The sequence below is a fragment of the Anser anser genome (assembly GCF_964211835.1).
Source record: "Anser anser genome assembly, chromosome: 6".
In the NCBI taxonomy this organism is placed as follows: domain Eukaryota; kingdom Metazoa; phylum Chordata; class Aves; order Anseriformes; family Anatidae; genus Anser; species Anser anser.
This window is the reverse complement of record NC_139726.1, coordinates 12366379-12389961: the sequence shown is the minus strand read 5'-3', so window position 1 is coordinate 12389961 and position 23583 is coordinate 12366379. Positions and strand designations below refer to the sequence as shown.

General features: G+C 38.5%; 1 long non-coding RNA gene across 13 annotated transcripts in view; it reads right to left on the bottom strand.

The window, feature by feature from the left end:
* LOC310901738 overlaps positions 1–23583 on the bottom strand; it is a 283646-nt gene that overhangs the window by 128267 nt on the left and 131796 nt on the right. For 8 of the 13 annotated variants that reach the window (XR_014586092.1, XR_014586093.1, XR_014586097.1 and 5 more), the window contains one exon: positions 16369–16523. The exons of 2 other annotated variants lie outside the window; for them this stretch is intronic. This is a non-coding gene — a long non-coding RNA (uncharacterized lncRNA). Of the gene's footprint in view, positions 1–16356; positions 16524–23583 lie in introns of all 13 variants that reach the window. 3 more of the 13 variants (XR_014586094.1, XR_014586102.1, XR_014586096.1) reach the window with 2 other exon arrangements.

Here is a 23583-nt window from a genome sequence, read left to right as displayed (position 1 = left end):
TTTTCTTTCCACTGAAAATAATTGCATATGGAAAACACCTGTTAATTGACTGTGCTAATTTAAAAGGAAAAAAAAAATCCAATTTAACTTTGCAACATGTCTCCATTAAGATGATGTTACAAGTTTTAATTAATATCTTGATTAGATACTATTATTCATAGTTGTATTCCAGTCATTGAGATCAGATCTTCATCGTGATATTGCTATTTTGACACAGAGAAAAAATGACTTGTTAGGTATGGCGTACTTCTTCCTAAGACATGTAAATCAGAGTTAAGCTAATTGAAAGCACTGGTGTGATTAAACTGGTGGGGGTAGCAGTCCTTGTTTGCAGTTTGGTAGGGTGTAAATTTATCTTGATGACAACAGCAAATAACATATCCAAGAGAGATTAACAAACAAAACTAAATGAAACAATTAATAGCATTATTTGCTCAGTAATACCTGCAGTGTGAACTTCAGCCCATGGTGAATCATCTGCAGCACTTGGCTTATGAGCAACTAGATGAAATATTAGCTCCCATCAGAGTAACCCTGACTACAATCTTTATTTTTATGATAAGAAGCACTCAACCTGATATCAGAACAGCTGTAAGCAAGCAGAGTCAGGGCCCTTTTCCTCCCAAATACCTCACAAGAGTAGTATCCTTGATTTCCAAAGAATCCCCTCCAAAGTCTGTAACACATGCAAGGAATATAAGTTTTCTTTCTTAAAATCCTGGCCATGCAGCCCCATTACAAGGGAAGACCCCACATTTCATCCCCCAGACCCCATGCAGAGTCTTGCTGGTGTTTCAAGATTGAGTTTGGCAATGTTGGCCCAGAGGACAATCTCATAAATGGGGCCAGAGTCTGCCCTGGCAGACACAATGCACCCTTGGCTCCATATGCATGATTACATGCTCTGGGAAACATAAAAATACCCAGAACAGGTTGGTTTTGGGCTGCCTAAAGGTTTGGAAAAGCAGCCAGTGAGGCTGTTTTCTAGTCCAACAGCAGGCAGATCGGGAAAGTCCCCCTGCTCCAAGGTAGGTTCTTAGAACAGGAAGTTGGTGGGGCCAGGGCCTGCTGCGGTGTCTGCGGGCGGGATGGCCTGCAGGCCCGAGCCTTGTCTCCTCCTGCTCGTTCTGGTCATGCTTTGTTTCCCCACACAGCACTGCACATGGCCCGCTGCTATGTGGGTATTAAATGAGCAGAAAAGACTCAATTTCCTCCTGTCAGGGTTTTCCGTGCTGCTGACAAGCAGTAGTCGACTGACATTTAAGTGGGAAAAGCTTGGCTTTGAAGCCTCAGCGGATCCTTGCCCTATTGCTTCTCACTCCCTGGCTTTGTTCACATAAAACAGGCTGAAATGTGCTGCCAATCATAGCAGAGGGTGAAAACTCCTCTGCAGCATTCAGCCAGCTGGAGACACTTATCCTGACCTGCTCTCAGAGGAAACAGAGGCACTGGATGCATCTCTGTGGGCAGGGAGAGGATGCTGACTTCTCATTTTGTGCCAGCGCTTTCAAGAGGCTTAAAGACAGACTTCAGAAAGGAAAAAAAAGACTTTTTTTTTTTTTAAGTAAAGAACTGGTGAGTGTAGTATTATTAGCCAAACTTAGCCAAAAGAATAACCAAATAAAAATCACATACTGAAAAGCATTCTCTAATTTAGGTAAGATGTTGACTATGCAATTAAGAACACTAAAGAATTCTCCTGTTTTCATCATTCTGTTTCCTTCTCCAGAAAAGGAACAATGACAACAACAACAACAAAGAGAAATAAGTGGGAAAAAAAGCCCAGTTTACCTAAACTATTCTTCAATGGAGAGAAAGAACAGTGGGAGTTCAAAAATGGCAGTAGTCAGACTCCCAAAAGGGAAATTTTATCCGAGTTCATGCTGGAGAACTTGGGATGGATACAAAGGGGTAATAACAAGGACATGAGGTCCTCCAATTGAAATTTAAATTTCAGAATACTCCTGATTCTGGGTGGCTGCAGTTTGTGACCTCAGGAGCTATCCCCTTGGGCGAACCTTCTCCCTCTCTCTGCTCTGCTCTGATCTCATCACACGCGCTTAACGCACACCAGCGGGATCAGGCCCTCATGAAATACAACACAAAGGTTTGAAAAGCATCAGTTAGACCTTGAAAGATATGAATACATAACATTCTCCTTATACCCCTCTCCCCTGGTTTATGTACCTTTAGGATTCACCTTTTCTAACACATCTGCAAACACAATATTCACAAGATACCTATTCTAAACTGACAGCAGATGTTCCGAATACACATATAACTTCATAACTGAAGCTATGTAAAACACCCATGAATTTGAATGATTTTTTAAAGGTATTTAAGGTGGATCCAGGGGGACTCAGGATGAATCTGCAGGACTTTTCTTCTGCCCCAGAATGCCTTTGTTATGGCCACAGATTTCTCTAATAGAAAAATGTCTGTTCCCTGCTCACCCTATCCTCACCTAGGAGGAAAGATCCAAACAAACACTCAGAGCAATTGCCACTATGCAGCCTTTGAACAAGAATGATGGATGTATTGGAAATGTTTGCACACAGGATGCCCAATACTGAACTCTGTATAACACTTCCCTGCAACAATGAAAAAAAAACATTTACGTCACCTCAGAAAAGAGATTGTGTTGGTTTTTGTTCCAGACTTAAGAAAACCTTTACCCATCTTTATGCTTTTCTTTTCCTAAATAATTGTTTCTTTCTCAGCTCCTTAAATCAATTCAGCCTGTCACCTCTTTACAAACTCCTTCCTCTCCAAATAATGGCTGCATTCTGCTTTGGGATCACCCTAGCAATATAAATGTTCAGTCTGCCTTGTAGGTTTTTTTTTTCTTTACCTTCTTTTACTTTTTAAAATTATTTTTTAACTCTCCATTCAAACTTGTGTACATGCTCTCTCTCTTTTCTTCTGTTACCTAACACATTTAACCAATTGGCCCAAGTAGTGTTTGGATTTATTTCCCCATGCACCAGACTTTAAAAGGTCCCGAGATTTCATTTCATTAAGCCTGTATCTCAGAATAGAAAGTGCTTCATTTATATAATTAACCCTCCTGTAAAGACAACTACTACTTCCTCCCCAGGAAAAGAGTGAAGGTGTTAGAACAGTCAACTTTGCAAACATGAAAGATTCTCTTATTTGTTTGATGCCTCAGTTCCTTGGACATTCTCAGATGAAATAGAAGAGGTTCTCATCACCATGGTGAGATGTCTGTCAGCTCTGAAAAAAATGTTCTTGGGCTTTATTTAAAAAAAAAAAAAAAAAAAAAGGAAAGAAAGAAAAGAAAGAAAAGCCCCATGTCTAAACAGAGTGGTTTGCCCATGAAAATACCTCAGAACCCAGGTTGCAGTGATACCCACAGATACATAGGAGGAGTTAGGAGTCTGGGAAGGGGAACTGGGAGAAAGTTCTCTAAATATTGATTCAAAGCCTGCATGCCTCCTTCTATGTGTGATTAATAATCATGGATCTTTACTGAGAGTACAGAGTACTTAATTAAAAAGGAAACAACATCTGAGAAAAAAAATCATTCTTCTCTACGAGGTCAAGCAGAGGAATAGAAGGAATGGTAGTGGGACGACCATGTTTTAAGACAAAAATTCAGGTGCCAGACCACCTGAGCCCAAGATCTCCACTTTCAATCCCCTCCAACACCTTGATGAAACATTAAACCTCTGCTATGCGTCTGGTCAGACTGGGCAATACCAATCGGTTATGGTTCTCTCCTTGCCTTAATATAATATTTGAGGGATTATTTTGCTGTTGCACAGAGAAATATAAGACAACTTAGTTTATATAAAATAAGCTAGTACTGCAGAGCTAATAGAAAAATAAATAAATGAAATGTTATTTGTCTCCCTAGAGAAAATGTTATGACTTTGAACACACACACACATGGATCTGCTAAGTAATAAGGTAGCATCTTTTCCCTGCAATGATTTTCATGCTAATAATCTCAGTTTGAATAACCAATCCACAAGCAAGCATGTTGCTTTTATTAACATTTATGCTTATTCAACAAAAATAAAGTTTACTTAGCCTTTGTCCTTGAAATAATATTTCTCCCATGCTAAGAAATATTCAGCAAGCAATACACATGTAAATACATCAAAATAAAAAAGCTAGGTTTCATTCCTTATAAAGGAATAGAAATAATTTTATTGCCATAGGCCATCTCAAAATTCCAGGCATTTTTCTGAGCAAACTCAAGAGTACACAAAGAATTTTGAAATAATTTATTGGAAATAATTCTCATGATTCTAAAAGTATATTAGAAAAAGTTCCCTCAGGACCCTGGGATACATATAATTGGGCCCTATAGATTTGTACCTGTTCAGTTTCATCTGGTGGGCTCAAAATGGCTCTTTGCTTACAGTGGAACGGAATGTGCTTCCCCAGCCCCTGCCAAAAGGTTCAGGGACTCGAGACATGGAATGTCTGACTGCCATTGAAGACTGAGGCAAAGAACTTGAGTACCTTAGCCTTCTTCATGTCTATTGTTACCAGTTCTCCCTTCTCATTTATCAGAGGAGGTACGCTCTCCTTGTCCTTTCTGAGAAATGTTCCTATAGTATCCCTTCTTGCTATTCTTCGCATTTCTTGCTAAGCTTAGTCTCATCTGAGCCTTGGCTTTTCTGATCCCATCCCTACACACCCAGATGGCATCTCTGTACTCTTCCCAGGCCACATGCCCCTGCTTCCTCTGCCCGTGCATTTCCTTCTTGCACCTCAGTTTGACCAGCAGGTCCTTGCTCAGCCGTGCTACTTTCCTGCCTTCCCTGATTGTTTTATTACACATGGGGATGGAGAGCTCTTGCACTATAAGAAAGGCATCCTTAAAGAGTTGCCAGCTGCAATCAGTTCCTGATTGAGATTATTTTGCTTTGTTTAAAGGAAAGACTAAAAGTTACACATTCATGTGCTGCCTGAAAGGGTTTTATGGACCATCATTTGTCTGCAACAATTACATATAACAAAATGCATTGAAAGACAGACACAAAGCCTTCTTAGCTTTATGTTAGGGATTCAAACTTAATAGCAATTTACATTCCTGTAGCGCCTAAGGATTCAAGCAGTTTTAGGGACAAGATTGAATCTATGCTTGCAATCCCTTTTGAGCTTAAAACATTAACTGAAACAAGCATGTGAGAGCATTCGCCATGGCTAAAATCCCCTTACATCATGTGACTGCAGAAAATTATTGCAAGCTGGGGCAGGATTGTGTATTATTCCTTTTATTCAAAAGCATAGGTGGGATTTTGGCAGTCCTCAGCACAGAAAATGCCTTGATTGCAGCTGTTCGATAGCATTGTCTTTGAAAAACTTAATGTCTCAGTCCCCTAGTGTTTGAGGGGGAGGGGAAGAAGGAGACTTCTGCTCCATTTCTTATTTTACCAAAATATAAACAGAACAGGAGATAACAGACCTATTCACAGACAAGATAACAGACATATGTTCCCAAATCTTCAGAATCCCAACTGGAGAAACTGGGGGGAGGAGGATCTATATGGCTGCTGCTTCTCCTTTTGAATACCATATTTGATACTAAAGTACTGACACATTTTTAGGACAAGCTCTGTGAATACATAGTAATTTGTTCATCCACGCTGATCAGATATCAGCTGATTCTGCCTGACAAAGGATTCATTAACTGTTATCCAAGTTTCTTTTTTTCCATGTGCTTTTGAGTTTGTTTCTTGCTCAGTTTGTGTAGTGCACTCAGATGTTTTCAGATAATTCCTCTAATAATTTAAGTAAATGCATAAACATATTGTAAGACCTGCAGGGATTTGCTTCAGGAGGTCAGGGTTTCCCCAGCTTAAAGTAGTGCATAATTGCCAACCAGAAGCAGCAACACAGCTGCTATGAGAGAGAGAGGCTCAGAGCTTGCATGCGTCCAAGATAACCAGGGTGAAAAAAGTCTCTTCAAGCAGCTGTTTCATTGCTTGGCCACTCATCCCATGGCTGAGGATTATAATTAGCATTACAACCACAGGAGTTTTTTTCAGGTTCCACTGCAGCAGCATGAACCACAGTGGGCAGCACCTTTGGGAATGAGGATATGTAGTTTCACGGCAACAGAGGGATTACAGAGCATCCTTCAGTATCAGCCTACTCTGTATTTGTTACAAAGATTTAAGTACGACACAGAAAGCAGCATATACTGGTGAAATAAGCATGTCAGAAAAGGCTGCAGGGAATCAAATCAAAGCCCTCATATCTCAGTGCATCGTATACGCTTCCTGTCAGGCAGGAGCCTGTGTCTCACAAACACTAAATTGACTGAATCCTCACAACACTCCTATGAAATATGGCGTTGCTATTCCTATTTTACAAGTACAAGCAAGTACTATGTGAGCCACACAGAGCATCAAATCCAGAGTTATGCTGGGAATTCGATACCCAATTGTTGTTTATTTCGGTTGAAGTGAATGGAAACTGGAAATGAACTAAAGTCTTCTGAGTCCCAACCCACTGCCTACCAGATGATTTTTCTAAACACGTCTTTTATTTTATATCAAACACAAACTACTGAGGACATCCGTGGTTTTCTCCAGACTGTCTGCTAAGTAACTGACACCAAAAGAGAAGGCTCTGGCATACCTATTTACAAACATGCCATTCCAGATTAAATTTCCGATATCCTGAAAACAAATCACTACCTTAGGGGTATTTCCTCTCTCAAGGGAGCAGTTTCATCTTCCATTTGTGTATGAATCACAAAAGCAACGTAAATGATGCAGACCATATTCTGAAACATGCATAGTTTTATGCCACTTCTTTTCCTATCTGCCATTATGATGCATTCATGAATTACTTTATCTCCCCCCCTTTTTCACCTATTTGTAATTAGAGGGCAGAACAGATGGTAGTAGCTTACTTTAAAGTGATGTCTTTATTAAAGCACTTCTCAGTATGCTACCTAACAATTGTGCACAACAGCAAAGAAATTACTCTAGCTATGGACAAATCTCAGAAGGTTTGGAGATTCATAGTAGAGACACATCAACATCTCAGAAAATGTATGAGATCAGTACAAAATTCCAGAAGCCACCTGCTCAGCTGAATGGCACTTCAGGAGCGTCACTTCCACCTGAGGTCTTTGGAAACACCATTGCCAACCATATATACATAAAAGTTAGGAGTCAGAATCTCTCTCTTCAAGCTCCATTTTCACATTTAGTAGGGGCTTAAGCATTACACCTCTGCACAGAGGCAAAAAGGGAACGATATTTACTGTTTGGTATTTGAAGCATTAGAGAGCAACTGCCTAAAATTGTCCTGTATCTCCCACCCTTACAAAGGAACAAAATCAAAACCTAAAAGCTCTAGTGTCATGTACTACTCACTGGCTGCTTTCTTTTCTATTACTGTCCCTTGTAGCACACTATCTTCCTGTAATCCTTGACACTACTCTCCCAATACCCCTTCCACACTTTACACCCCTTGCAGCTCCCACCTGTCCCCACTCCCTGACCACCCTGAGCCTCCATCCTCAACTTCCAGTCTCTCTCTGGTCTTCAGTCTTCAACCCTAAATGACAGGGTGACAATTAGTTGGTTTAAACAAAGAATTTTATTCCTGAAACCCAGGAAAATGACATTTATTTTGTTAGGGTCAGCCTTGTTCCACTATGAAAATAAAGAGCAGTGTAACAAAAATAATCACTGTGCCCTCAGCTCTTATTATACTAGTGGCAGAAAGCATCCGTTTTACACAGGTGAACAACAAAGATTTACCAAACAATTCTCCCTTCTCAATCGTTACATTTGCATTAACATTTCAAAGAAAAGCCATATTGACAGTGGGGCAAATTGTTCACCCCCAGAAGACTACAGACGTACCAAAATCAGGAATTTAATCGTGATATATATTGTGCTCAAGAGAAGAGACCCAAAGCTTAGAGCTGTCTTTTCTTTTGCAATATTAAGCTGCAAGGAGAGAGCTTAGAGAGGGGTGAAAAATAGTTCAATAGACTTTGTATCCAGCCCAGATCACAATGGTCAGTTAAACTGAGTAGCACCTCCAAAATGCTCCAGCAGCTGGCTGAGCAGAGCCCTCCCCTTTATTCTATTTCAGAACAGTTGACCTCCTGATACAGTTCTTTAGCAAGCAGCAATTAATTACTGGCATCCTTAGATAAAAGCCCCATGATTTACAAACACTAAATACAAGCTTCAGCTGTTTAATGGTGCTGAAACCCACACTCTAAGGATGTGTTAGGATACATATTACACAACACTCATTATCTTTATGAAACAATTGGCAATATTGTGGCTATCAGAAAGTGTACCAGTCTGAGGGTTTTTTGTGCAAAAGGAGAAGAATGAATTCTCCAAAGATTCTCATATTTAAAATATGCTTTTCCTCACAGGCTTGTCCATATCTGGATTGCTTTTAGCTTTCTTGCTACAGTCTTTCCTCCTTAACTCAGCCCTGTGAAGACAATGAGATTTCAAAGACTAATTCTGGAGTACAGTGAGATTATCTTTACTGGCACAATTTGATAACAACTGAGTGATCTCTAGTTGCAAGTGTCTCAATTCCAGCTATTGACCACTAATATTTCAGTATCTCACCATAACTGAATTATGCACTAGGAAAATTTTCTGGTGTGTTTCTAGAGCTCAGATTAACTACCTAAATCAGCTAATGGCAATCAGTGCAACAAACAGAACAGCTACATTCTCAGACCTATCGTACTTTTACTGGCAATACACATATACATTTGACAGAACCTACATATGGAGATTGATTTTTTCTTCAATGCTTTCCACTCAGTAATTTACCTACAAAATTCTATTATAAGGCTATGATTACAAAGGTTAAAACATTCTGAGCCAAAGGCAGTGATAAGTACTTAAATTTCAATAAGTTTTCAATAATAAACCTTAATAAGGCATATCCTAAAGGATCCTTAAACTTCAGTTTTTCATTCCAAAAACTTCAGGATGACCTATTGTTTCACAGGTAAATATATGTATATATATATTAAATGAAAAAGGTAAAAGGGATGCTCTAAAGAATCATTTTCAAAATTTTAGAATAAAAGCTTACCTCGTTATTTCAATTTGCTACTTTTTCCCAGCTGATCAGTCTTTTGTCTGCCCCCCCTCGTGTTTCTTGTTTGTTTGTTTGTTTTTTCCTTTTTCAGCTTTCCTATTCTCTTTGCCATCACCTATTATTAGCTGATGAATCAAGGATTCACATTACTAAGATACAGCTTGCAAATTAATTAGAGATGTTGAGCAAGAGAGAAGACAGTGAGCAGTGGCACTGCTGCCAGACTTTCAGTGTCAATGTCTGCACCTGGTTTTCATTTCTTTGGGATGTGTCATGATGTTAGGCCCCATAGTAATTGATAAAACTTATTGTAAATCTGGTTGCTAACACAGATTAATGTTTCGTCCCAGTCAACCAGAACATGCCAATAGATGCATGAGCACCTTGTTATGATAAGGAGGTGGTCTCAGAACTTAAACAGAACATGAAAACTGGGTGTCAAAAAAGTAAATCTACTGAGCATTCCTTGGTTGTTAAGTGCTTTCTTGGATGAGAACTCTACCTGTGGAACGATGATGCACAATGAAAACCTGAATCAGTAACCATGCAGAACATGAAAATTAACAGATTTTAAGCTTTGGTCATAGTGCTGATATGTGTTAAGTGTCTCTTAGATTTTGCTTTTACTTAAGTATCCAGTGAGTAAACTTTTTTTTTCTATTTTTTTTTAAAAAAAACCTTCACAATAGACATAATCTGTAAGTGGACTGTCACTATAGTGTGATTTCAGTAAATCAATACAAACTTACAAACTCTTCCATTTATAATTGTTGATGTAATACATTTTAAGATGGTATCTAGCTGGACTGGACTACAGAAAAAATGATCAGGGATAGGAAAATAACTAGTCTCTTTGCTCCTCATAAATGTTTAAACTTTAAAAAAGATCTTTTACTGATGAGTTTTTTTTTTTTTTCCCCCTCCTACTACTTGGTTTCTTGTATAATATAGCATTAGAAACATGTATTCTGCACATTAACTAAAGGGCGTAACTACACAGCTTTATGAATCGAATCAAGTCCATATTCCTGACTAGGAAATCATAAGAATTTCCTCTATCCAAACAATAAATGGCAATGTCCACTGATGCCAAGAATTGATTGCTTTGGATTCTCCATCCTTTAAGCATAAATTTGAAACACCAAGCAATTAAAGGGAATTAATTATATTTTCAGACTAGATTTGTTATATTGTTTAGGACTTTCATTGAAACCATATATTAGGGCAAGATTCCTTCACACTAAGACCTGGAAGGACAATAGTCCTTTATCTTGGAAGCTGAAGTTTAATCAACATTTGACAAGACCATAGTCACCTCCTGTATTTAATTGGACAGGCTTCCAGTGAAGTGGCAGAAGAGGGATGGAGAGGTTTGCAGGAGGCAGGGGCTAAGAAGCACAGGTGGATAAATTGTCCTCTCAGCCTGGGCAGGGGGGTGTCTAAACATGTCCTAGAAACATAAATCCCTCATTAGGAACTGGCAAAATAAGACAGCCATACGTAATCATAGCAAATACAAATTCCTCTCTCCTCAATTTGTTATGAAACAGCATAACTTCAAGACAGAAAACCTATGGCATGCCCAAGGAGACAGCAAGAGAGGTCATTGTCATAGGGCTGTGTAGGAGACCAAAAAACATCTCCTTGAGCTGTTTTACTCAGCTATCACATAGACACAGAGCTTCATGTGGTGACCCTAGCTACTCACATCTTCTCCTTTCTATTAGTGAGAATAAAACCTTCTGCCTAATGAATTTTTGTGGCTTGAATACAAAGGCTTTTGGGGTGGGAGAGGGAGTGTTCTTCCCCTTGATCAGCTGGGAGCCTAAGAAAGAGGGGAAATCAGCGGATATGTGGAATTGTATATCCTTAATACTTAGTAGAGCTGGAAAGTGAACCCCACTGTCCCCAGTTTAGCATTTTAGCAGAGAAGCACTTATATTCACTGAACTGGTTCTGTACCAATCTGTCCAGGCTAGTTTTTGAAGAAGAAACAAGCTCCTAGTGCTGTCCCATGGCCCCAGTCACTAGACCATTAAGATTTTTTTTTTAGCATTTTATGATGTCTTTATTTCATTGTGCATGTTTTATCTCTGTCTAATTGCATTTGTAAATTGTTTTATGCATCTCAAAGTGCTCAAAAGACTGGAGACACCGATAAAATATAGGAGAATAAACTGGGAGAAATAATTACTGAAATATAAGATCCAATATCTTGAAAAATCGATTTAAGGAAACTGCTGAAGGGATATGCATCCCTTGTACCTATTTAGAGTGAGTCATTGGAGGAGGGGCAATCTGGAAGAACTGAAGAAAATTTCTGTTTGATTCATCTTACTGGAGATAACCTTAGAAATTCTAGAGTCTGTGCTGCAATGCAGGAAAAATTTAAAGCACAATAAAACCCAATTAATCTAATGAATACATAAGAGAAAGCACACAAGCTGGCAAAACTATGAGGGTCCACTCCACCCACAAAGATCCTAGGACATTTTTGTTCACTCCTTTGGCACAGAAATATTTTTATTGCTAACTTTTAATGTAGTGTTAACTCTTAGTGAAGTACCGTTAAAGCAATACTGGTCACTTGCATTTTGTTGAAAAATTTGATCTTCAAATCTTTTCCTTCACAGTTTAAGTTTTACAATTTGGGGACAGTTTATAGGGAAGGATACCGGCACTCCCACCCCTCCTACCTCAAGGTTTAGCAAACTCTGGTCTATCTCACAGAATCTAAATTCCAAACTTTTTCTGCTCCTGAGGTGAAATCCTGACTCCCACAAAAACAAGGACTTGTACTAATTTTTATGGGGTGTGTATTACTACTTCCCAACTTCTGCAAAGTTCAGATTCAGATATAAACTTTGGTGTCTACAGCAGAAAGCTCAGCCTTGGGGCACGCCAGTGTTTTACTACATCTGGGAGTTGTGGATCAGACGTTTGTCTGACAAAACCACATAAAATGGGGGGACGTACCACCACATGAATCAGGTTGAGAGCTGCTGAGAACCGTGAGGTGAGGAAAAAGAGAAACACAGAACACAGAGGAACTAAGATTAGAATTTGCCACAAAGGGAGGGAAGGAAGGATACATTTGGTCTTATATGTAATGGAGACTGACCTGACATTTGAGGTTATACAAAATGACAGGATGACATACTGTGCATGTTTACTTTTCAGTCTGCAACACTATCCTTATGACTTTTGCAATATTATGTTTACTACGTAAGGGCGGCCGTGTCTGAGTACATGGAGGAGAGACAACCTGGGAACATACAGACAGTGGGAGCTGTCTGTAGCGCCCTCCCCTCCAGGGCTACACTGAGCCAATCTCTTAGAGCAGCAGTGCTGTCAGAGGGGGGTGGACTTCCAGTTGCAGATAAGAGAGTAAACTTGGATCTTAAAAGCTCCAGGATTCTCTCAGCAGGACACATTCATTTTGTGGCCAAGTTTCCCTCCCACTTAGATATATGTAATTGACTGAAATAAATGAAACCTACCTAATAAGTGTTGTCCCTCTCTTTCTCTTAAAGCTTGGAGAACCCCCCTCTGGTTCCTGTTGCTCTAAAATACACATTTCACCTCCCTGACATTCATTTGAGGATCAGTAATGCAGGTGAAATTGTGAAATACTAATTTATAGCAAAGCAATAAACCTATAAAGAACTGACATCAAGTCTAATATAAACCAGTTTGGAGAAGGGATATAGAGGAGCAGACAGTGCCCTATACAGAGCAGGCAGTAGCCCACACCCCATCCCTCTAATCCACGACTTTAGACCACATCTTATATATGGACCAACAATAAGAACCAGGGAAAAGATTCATGCAAACATCTAAGACAGAAGAAACTGTGATGCTGCAGCAGCATATCTTCAGATATAATCATAGAATCATAGAATATCCTGAGTTGGAAGGGACCCTTAAGGATCATCAAGTCCAACTCTTAATACCGCACATGTGAAATGTTAATTTCATTTCAAAAAAAAAGGAAACATGAACAAAGTATTTGTTTGTAGTTAAACACAGTTTGAGGACTTTCTATTCTTTGAGATGTTCAAAACTCAAATAGACAAAGCCCTGAGCAAGCTGATCTAGGTGGACCTAATTTGAGCTGAAGTAGGATGAACGAAGTGACTTCCACAGGTACCCTCCCACTTAAAGTATTCCATAATAAAATTCCTTATGAATTCAGCATCTGCATTTTTCCCTGAATGTTATTACAGCAGAGTCAAAAAGTCTGAATTTCTAGCAATTTGCTTTTACTTAACAGTTGTATCAAGAAATACTATGGATGAAACAGCATAGCTTTTTTTTTTTCCCCTCTCACATTAGATGCATACCACATGTCCCCATCTCCCTGTAGAAACACATTTACTAGATTCACCAGAAGTATTTCATCAGAAGTACCATTCACAGACAAAGCATTACTGGTCAGTGCCATGGCAAAGATGTGGAAAAAGCAGAACCTACTTCAGGCAGCTTGCTGAGGGGCAAACTGTTTTCTGACAAATATACTCAAGCCCAGCCAGCTTTGCTGTTGCTATCACTGCAGCTAGCACTCAAGGATATGAACAAGATCTCTGGCAGAGCAGTGTGAGCCAGAGGCAGAGAAAGAAGCAGAAAAGGACCTAAAGAAAGGAAAGAGTGTCAGGAACATTACTGTCTGATTAGGAATGCTTTTGTCTCTAGCTGCTTCAAAAAAGGGGGGAGTGAAGTTGGTCAAGTCTGATTTGAGTAACCAGAAATTATGTATTTTTGCATTCTAATAGTAAGGTTTTCTGTGACAAGCTCTCTGAAATGCTTCATATTGGCCTCAGCTGTCATTCCAGCTGTACAAGTCTGTATCAAATTGAAAGAGCTTATTTGGTTTTTCCTCATATTATAACTAATTAATACTTTTTAATAAAATAAAAGGTCAAATCAGCACTTATACCATGTCAAAGATATTATATTAATGTTGCTGTAGATATGACCCAATAGACTCATGGTCAGAAGAGAACCAGGCAAGTTCAGAATATTGCAACTCATTGACTAAGTCTTAAGTTCAGTTGCGTTTAGAGTTTTCCAGAACGTACTACCTTAAAGGAAGGCAATAAATCTTGCTTTCAGGGACACCTAGAAGCTTTGTCAGACATTGAAACTTATTTGGGTTCTGAATTTGAAACAAGCACTTTTCATATTCTTTAAATAACAGCTGACTGATCACAAGCCTAGAACTTCTGTTTTATTTATGGATACTACATTTTCCCAAACAACAAAGCAAAATTGCAAAGGTTAGTTACATAAATAACAAATAAACTCCCTCTTGCAAGATCTATACATTTCAAGTTTGAATTGTTTTTCTACCAGCACCTAATGCATACAGTTGTTGCTAATCTGTTGGCTGGCAAAGGATCAACAACCTTGAATTTTTAACAGCTAAAAGCATACATCTAAAGATTGCAATGATAGCTTTGCTTATCTCTGTCTGGTGGACTGTAAATTCTGCTAGCTGGAGTTTTCAGAGGTAGGCGCTAGAGTCAATGAGTACAATGATTTTGAAAAGATGAAGTAATGTCATTAGAAAAGAAAAAAAAGACAGGTTGAACTGGACACATTCTTTCAATTGTTTCAAGACTTAGCAGGACAGAGGTCTACCTTTCACCTTAACTCAGCCCAATATTCTAATCAGAGCAAAATTGTTTTTTGCTATATATTGCACAGTACCATCTTGAAAATCCATCAAGGGAGGAAGCAGACTTAAAAGACAGACATATATGCAGACAGGTTTCAAAGAATTCCTCTGCAAGTTCTTATCCACTAACTTTTAATATTGTTTTATTTAGACAATTCTGCCTGATATGCAGTGGTCTTAGAAACAAAACCAAAACACCCAACCTTGTTAATCAATCTTAGAGACAAGAAAGGAATCTGAACAAGCATTTCCCTAAAAGCTTTACCACAAACTGCTGACAAAATTGCAACCACCACAAAAATGACCTGAACTGGAGCAGTATGTACACCTCACCTCAGATCTTCAGATGAAGAAAGAACATGTAAAAGTCAAAAACTACAAGGTCTTCCAAACATTAAATTCCCTACTACATGCAACTGGTGCATTAGCAATTCTTTAAGAAATCACTGGTTTTGATGTCTCATTGGTTTCACTGGTTAGAGGAGCCCTGCAAAATCACTGCTAGGAGAAGAGCAGAATTGGATCAAAGAAATCATTCCCATCTGAAGCACAGCTCAATGCAGATAGATACAGGAAATTCTTTCTGCTGGCAGATCATGTAAGGTCCTTTTAGTCAGAAAGTAGTGGCTTCATTGCTTTTGTGATTTATGGCATACTAGAACTGTCATCTATGGATTGTTTTTTGAGCAAGATATTTGTTAGAGCCTGAACACTCTTACAAAGGTTAGGACCAGATGAACAGTGAAACGCTGTCTTCCTCAGAAGTAATACATTCTCTGAATTTCCCAGATAGGAATACAATCTACACACATATCCATACACAGTAATACCAGTGCCTTTAGGACACAACAGATTTAATATGCCTATGAAAATCAGCAGAAGAATTCATGTGAAGGCACTCTCTCACACTTTCATGAATTGTCAGACTTACAACTAATTTGCTGTGCTTGGAGAAGTGTCAGCATACAACAGACATACTAGATGCAGACAATGCACTGACAGGTATCCAGGCATATATTTTTTCAAATGGAAAACTATATCTTAGCCAAGACTCCAGAGAGGAAAACAAGGGAAATAAATCTCAGACGTGTAATATCCTGAAGAAGGGAACCCCATGCTTTAAACCTTAAATCCTGATCTCGTAATTTTCTCAGTTCCTCTGCACTTGAATCCTCCTGCCTGTCTCCCTACCTGCTAAAATGCACCACACAGTACCAGAAAGCCTGTGCACTTAATTTAGTGCACCCAAGCCTATATCCACGATGGTCTGCACTGTCTCTGAGGGATGCAACACTTAACACTGCTTGGGCTTCAACACTTTGTGAGGTTTATTTGCTAAAAACCTGATGGGTTATGGAGCACATGAACCAATATCACAGAGAGTGCTAACAGTACAGCCTTGGTTTTGCTTTAAGCATAACAGAGTTTTCAGAATTAGAATGTGACCACTTCTTTTAAAATGTGTCAAAGATATTTCTTCTTTTAACTTGTTCTCTAGGTAAATTGAATCCACACAATTTAACATTGAAAATTATTCTACTCTCACCACCCTCTCCTGCACTGCCTCCCATTTTCAATCCCCAAAAGAAAATCAGTCTTACATGAGCACTTACTGTAATTTTATGTCTATCACTTGGAGACAGGTAAAACTCTTCGCACTTCTAGCTATTCTCCAACCCTTTATCCATTCAGCCACAGTTTTGCTGTCAAGGTGGTGTGCAGACTCTGGTAAATGGAAAAGTTCATGGACTGATGAGCAATGCAGTATCTGGAGCACAGAAAACAAGACGGTTTGATATCATCCTTCAGGTGTAAACTCCAGGGTTTAGTCTTAGAATTGTCACTACTTTTACAGCCTATGTTTTGGGTTTTTTTCCTCCTCCAAGGACCTTCCTTTATTAAAATGCCAATATAAGCTTTATTGGTTAACTAATTCTGTCTATATAAGCAAAAGGCATTTGGAAAAGCAATAAATTCTTAGGTCTTACAGAATACCAAATAACCCTTATTCAAATACCACAGGTTACAAACAGATATTAAGCATGTACACATTCAGCGGGAGATGACCAGAGTTAATATTAGTTAATGTCTGATATATCAAACTCCTTAGGCATAGCAAAATAACTGTGATCCCATGGAGCAAGTAGTAATATTTTATAAAAGGAAAAGAAAATGCATATATCAAAACTCATGCTCATTCTGAATTCAGACGACTTCTTTATCATGCTGATCTTTGGTTCCTAACTAAACGCGCTTCTAAGGATTTCAAGATTCATAGACAAAATTGAATTGTTTTACATATCCCAATGACATAAATAGCTTTGGTACCACTGCAAAGGAATGGAGGCACAAGGGGCCAATCACAGGCTTGACTTTCATCTTTTGCCATTACCAGAAGGCAAGTCTAGCACATGGTCAGTAATTCACCTTGGATAAAGTCAGATCTAGTAGAGCTGAAGAACTCCTGGGGTGCTTGATTTAATCACTTTCTTAATAATTTCTTTTAATATTGAGATACTAAAGACTGTATGATAATTGACAAGATTGCCGCTGACACATTACTTTCCTAACAAAGCAATCATTTCATTGAAATGCACAAAAGCTACCTTTTCAAAGATGAACATGGCTTAACTATCACTTCCCCTAAATTTGTAGGGATCGGATTAGCAAGAATAGTGTAAGAAAACTTGAAGCTGAGCAGCATTTGCACAATTACTTTCTAATGACGTATTTCCAGCTAGATATCATGACAATTATAAATACAATTAGTTTAAGAAACTTATTATTCATAATCAATTAGAAACCTCGGGGAAGGGAAACACACAAGCATTTGCTAGCATGAAGACATAACTTGAGTCTTCCTGAGAGGAACAAGCAGACAGAGGTTTGCTCACTTCCAGTAGATGCCAAGTTAATATTGTGAATATCACACTTGCTGATGATAAAATCACACAGTAGGTAACTGATGCTTTTCTATTATGTTATTCACGCTTTACAGTTCCCTCAGAGAGCAGCCTCCATTGCTCACGGAATGATGATTTCAATTGGAGAGTAACAAAACAGGTTGCAAATGTACAAGAAGTCCCAAAGTTTCAAAACCAAATTTTGCAATGCTTTGAATTAACATTATTCCACTGAACTATACTGATTTCCACCAAGTGAGCATTTGATTCGTACAGGGTACCAGCTGAACTTTCAAAAAGTGCAATTTCTTAAAAAAAAAATAAAAATGTTTATAGTATCTTCATTGATCTTTCATTAGATCCATAGAGGTGATACAGACCATTCAATAACACTGAAAACCTAATTCTGTCTGGTTTTGCTATTGCACATATCCACTTAAATATTTCTTGAGGTTATGAAAATACCTCCTCTTCTAAACGAGGAAATCTGTCTTCCATCAGCACAGGCTGACTACCTTGCCAGCTTTAACCTCTGGTCTTTCTCTACTGTTACAAGTCATTAATCAGTTACTTCCATCACTGTAACCAGTAGTGACTATCTATAATCATCTTCTATGACTCTTTGAGAGCTTGCTATCCACTAGTGTCAATGCCATTTAGGTTATAAAAATGTGTTAGTCTAAATGCCATGCATGCATTAATCACTTGCCAGGCTTTTGCTGTTACAGTTTGCTGAATTCTAGTTGCAGCTATGCATCTTTTATGCAGGACAGCATTAACTGTAATAACATTAAAGACACTGCTCCAGAAAAGCTGGAATAAAAGCAATCAAAAGATAATTAACCCTGCAGTTCTATATTTTTCTTTCAGCAGCCTGAACTTGAGTATTCCCCTTGTTATTCTTGCTGTGCCAGAAAAGAGGAAGACAAACATTTAATCTGGGTAAACTGAGCCAGTAACAGATCCATAGATTTGATGGTAGGAGGGATCATTAGTTCAAGTTTGCCTTCCCATAGAACAAGTCAGAGAATGTCACCTCTCACTCTATACTCAACCAAAAAGGAAAAAAAAAAAAAAAGACTAATGTTCAAGTAACACACATTTTTACCAAGAGAAATCCAGCCTTTACTTGAATGAGGGTTGCTGGCTTTACTAAGAAACAAAACAAGACAATTGAAAAGGAATTTTCAGAACATGCCATACATAATACTCCAGACCTCCTGCATCACTTCCATGCTGCTTGCTTCCCTGCTTAATTTCTATGCATATGCTCACACCAACAGGTAGCTCTCCTCTGCAGAAAGTCCTGCCTGCCACTACTCTCACATCCCTGTCCTGCATTTACCCTTATTCATGTCCACCCATTTTTACTTTTCTGCCCAAGAAATCTGTGGGAGGAGGCAGTCCAGGTACTGTCTGACACCAGCAACATTGCTATTTGCTGCCCGATCACTCACCTTCTTTCTCCAGAATGTTTTTGGTTGCAGCTAACAGGTTCCTTTCCACTTTCAGATAAATGCAACACTCAATTATTTTAAAACAATGAAGATTTATTGAACAGATGATCAAAAATCACATTAACAAACCCCATCTGCAGACACCAAATCTGCAAAATCTATAATTTCCTCTGGTAGTTTCTTCCAATAGCTAAATCTCTATCACTGTGACTTATTTGCTTCTGTATTGTTATTTGAATTGGACCAGAATTAATTCCCTGCTGTTCCTATTGGTTTATTTTCTAGAATAAACAAACTCCACCACTATTTGCATTTTTTTTTTTTTTAGCTTTTAAAAATTATATTGGGACAAGAAGGATTCCCTTTTCTCCTTCATCTCGCATAGTTCCAGTACCTTACTCCTCCTTATTTTTTTCCCCCTGAGAAAAAAAGTGGGGAAGGAAGGCTGAGAGAAAATAAACATAGTGGAGATATGATATGCCTGTTTGAGATCAACTTAGAACTTCCAGAAGAAAATGTTTATATAAATATAAATATTTATAGACACATGAAAAAAAAAAAGTTAAAAATCTTTTGGCTTCAGCTCTAAGATCCTTTGAAATTTCTTCTGCTGTTTCAGGGCTGTTGGTGGTGCAGTACTGGTTATCACTCAGTACTCTTATCTCTGAATCTCCTCTGACTGCCCTGACAGACAGCTCTCAAGATACTCATCCTGGCCAGTAAGAACATTCACTGCTCTGCTGCTTCTTATCTGTTTCCATTCCTTATCTATCACCCTTTCCCAACTGGCCAACTTCCCCCATCACATACATTTTGTTCCCATCTTCCCTTTCATACAGAGCATCTTCTCTTAACTACTCTTCAGGTGTTCAACCTCTTTTTAGAGTGGGTAGCTTGTGTCTCAGAAAACTTGTTGCATTGACTTATGAAGTGAATTGGAAGTAGTGCCTAAGTCCACTGCTTTCATAAGTGATGGAAAGCTTTACATAAACAGTTGTCATCCAAGCACACAGAAAAAAAGGAAAGCTTTACAATCTTGCCAGAAATGTCCCTTCCCTCCACGCATTTTCCTTAGCTATGGCAACACTAGCAGGTAGTATCACCTCAACATGGGCAGACAGCTCTGTCCTGGGAAAGGCAGACAGGAAGGAAGCAAAAGGATCCTGAGTTCTAGCACTAGCAGGACAGATTACTTCATCTCTGCATTTTGCTTCTCATTGCCTGTTTAAATTAAAATGACTAACTAGGTATTTTCACTGTAGGTCTGGTCTTTACAGGGCCATTCAAGGTTTTAAAAAAATAATTCCATTCACTTCCAAAGTAAATTATGTTAAACCAACTTTAAAATGGCTTTAATCCTCTTTGAGAGCATTGTCCACAGTCTTACTATAGGTTAGTAATCCACTTGAAAATTAACAAGTTTGCTTGATTTCAGAGAACTGTCCTCAGTATTTCTTCACAGATGAGTCCTTACTATTCCACTATCAGCATTAACTCTAGTGAAACAACAATAGCAATAAAGGTGATACCAGTAGCTGAACCTAATTTTTTCAGGAAAAGTTTTCTCTGAAGAGCTCATTCTGAAATACTGATTTGGTAAAAATCAGTTTTGTTGGTTCAACTAGCACAAGGGAAATTACTGTATAGAAGTATTTCTAAATACTTACTATGCATCCTAAATATGCCACATTCATAAATCACATAAGGACAATTCATTATGATAAGCAAAGAAAAAAGATGTTATCACAAAAGATACTGTGTGAAAATATTGAGATAATATTTATTATTAAAGTAATGAAGATATTCTTGATACTTTATTATTTATAGTTATTTATATGTTATTATTGATAACTCGTTACTTTGAGAACCATGTATGTTAGCAATTACTATTGCTGAATTTCTTCATATTGCTATGAAGGCACACGGCATGAAAACAAGAGCCTAGTCTATGATATCCCAGTTTAAATCCAATCATTACTGTAGGCCTAGGTTGCCTGAATGGCTATTGGTTTTGAACCAAGGAACGTGCCAGCTGACACTAGTAAGATGACAAGGGTTAAAGTACATTAAATCGCTAAATAACAGGGCCAACATTTAACCCCAAACAGAATTATATAATATCCCGAGTTGGAAGGGACCCACAAGGGGTATCAAGTCCAATTCCTGGTTCCACACAGGACCACCGAAAATTAAGACCATATGTCTGAGAGCGCTGTCCAAACAGTTCTTTAACTCCAGCAGATTCAGTGCTGTGACCACTGCCCTGGGGAGCCTGTTCTAGTGCCTGACCACCCTCTTGGTGAAGAACCTTTTTCATAATATCCAGCTGAACATCCCTCACCTCAGCTCTGTGCCGATCCCTCAGGTCCTGTCACCAGAGAGCAGAGCTCAGCGCCTGCACTTTTGCTCCCCTCGTGAGGGAGCTGCAGGCCGCCATGAGGCCTCCCCTCAGCCTGCTCTGCTCTGAACACAGAAAGTGACCTAAGCTGCTCCTCATACGTCTTCCCCTCTAGACCCTTCACCATCTTTGTAGCCCTCCTTTGGACACTCTCTAGTAGTTTTATGTCCTTCTTATATTGTAGTGTCCAAAACTGCACACAGTACTGGAGGTGAAGCTGCACCAGTGCAGAGCAGAACAGGACAGTCGCTTCCCTCAGCCAGCCAGCAATGCTGTGCCTGCTGCACCCCAGGGCATGGCTGGCCCTCGTGGCTGCCAGGGCGCACTACTGACTTACGTTCAATTTGCTATCAACCAAAACCCCCAGATCCCTTTTCTGTGGGGCTGCTCTCCAGCCTCTCATCCCCCAGTCTGTAAGTATATCCAGGGTTGCCCCTGCCCAGGTGCAGAATCTGGCACTTGCTTTTGTTAAACTTCATAATGTTGGTGATTGCTTAGATTCTTAGTTTTTCCAAAGTCTCTCTGCAAAGCCTCTCTACCTTTGACAGAGTCAACAAATCCTCCCAATTTAGCATCATACACAAACTTAGTATACCTTAAAGTCCTGCAAACTAGGTCATTTATGAAAAAAATAAACAGCCCTAAAAACAGTGTTGAGAACCAGTCAATTCTCATCAACTGAGAACAGTTGTTCAAATCAGAGGCTCAGTCAGCAGGGATCAGACCAGAGTTTATGGCCAGCCAGGACATGGGGATGCTAAGCCTAGGAGGACCTGGAAAGACCATTTAATTCACTGCCTGTGTAGGCTGGATAAGGCCAACCTCTGTGCCTTGCCCTGTGACTTGCTCTCTGGGAGTAAAATAAAAAATAGTTCTCACAAGAAACAGCAGTCATCCTACAATCTATAAGACGAAAGCAATACAAAACACTGCATTTAACATTTATGCGCTTTTTTCATGCTGACCAACCTGAGTTGGTGAGATTACACACCTTTGTAAAAAAAAAAAAAAAAAATCTGCCTTCTGAAAATCCTAATGTTCCAAAGTTATATTTTTGTTCCAAATTGGTAAGAAAGCAAATAGTATACCAGGAAACTGGAAAAAAAAAATGTGGTTTGATAAAACCTGTCTGCTAAAATATGACATCTCAACAAAAAGGAATTTATTTTAAAATACCTGCTATGCAGAATTAATTTCCCCTTTATTTTATAGTTTGTTATATACTATTGACATACCATTTCAAGACATGATACAGTAATAGATATTTTAAGATTACAATAGTCGAAGCCCTCTTGTACTGTACATAAAACTATTAAACAAGGCTTCTGCATATAGCAAAATGAAACTTTTTTTCTAATTTACAGATCAAAATAAAACATTTCTGTAGCAATGAAACAAATTATTTTCCTGAAAAAAAGTCACAATTGCAGAGATTTATTGAAAAGATTGAAGTTTTCATAATAAATAGAAAATAGTTTGATAAATATTATCTAATCAAAATAACCTGCAGCATCTCTTTCTGCCAAAACAAAGGTCTTGAACAGAAATTCCACAATTAATTTTATGAAGTGTTCATGGAAATAATACTATATCAGCCTCCCTTTAAAAAGATAGTGTTATTGGACTCCGTTTACACAATCATAGAATTTAATCCTATACAAGAGCCTAAAAAAGTATACCTCACCTTATATCAGTTGACTGCCTGGTCCTCAAGGTTAAATTTAATTGGTATAGAAAAACATTTCCCATTAACTCTATTACTGTTTGTGTTTATGCCAAAATAGAGTTTGCTGTGTGGAAATTATTAGAAGATTAAGTCATTGATAACAGAATATTCATCATCTTAGAGGAATTGAAAGATATTAGATTTAGAGTAGACTTTATGGTAATTTATTAAGTGATAGAATAACTTGCATGTCTACTTATTTTGAATAACTGCATAAAATATTGCTCTAATTACTGGAATAAATTAGTCCTATGTTGTCTATACAACCTTTATTTTTCTATTAGCATTTTGTTTTGTAATTTATAAGCTTAATCATATTACTGAGAAGTAAAAAACTGAAAGAG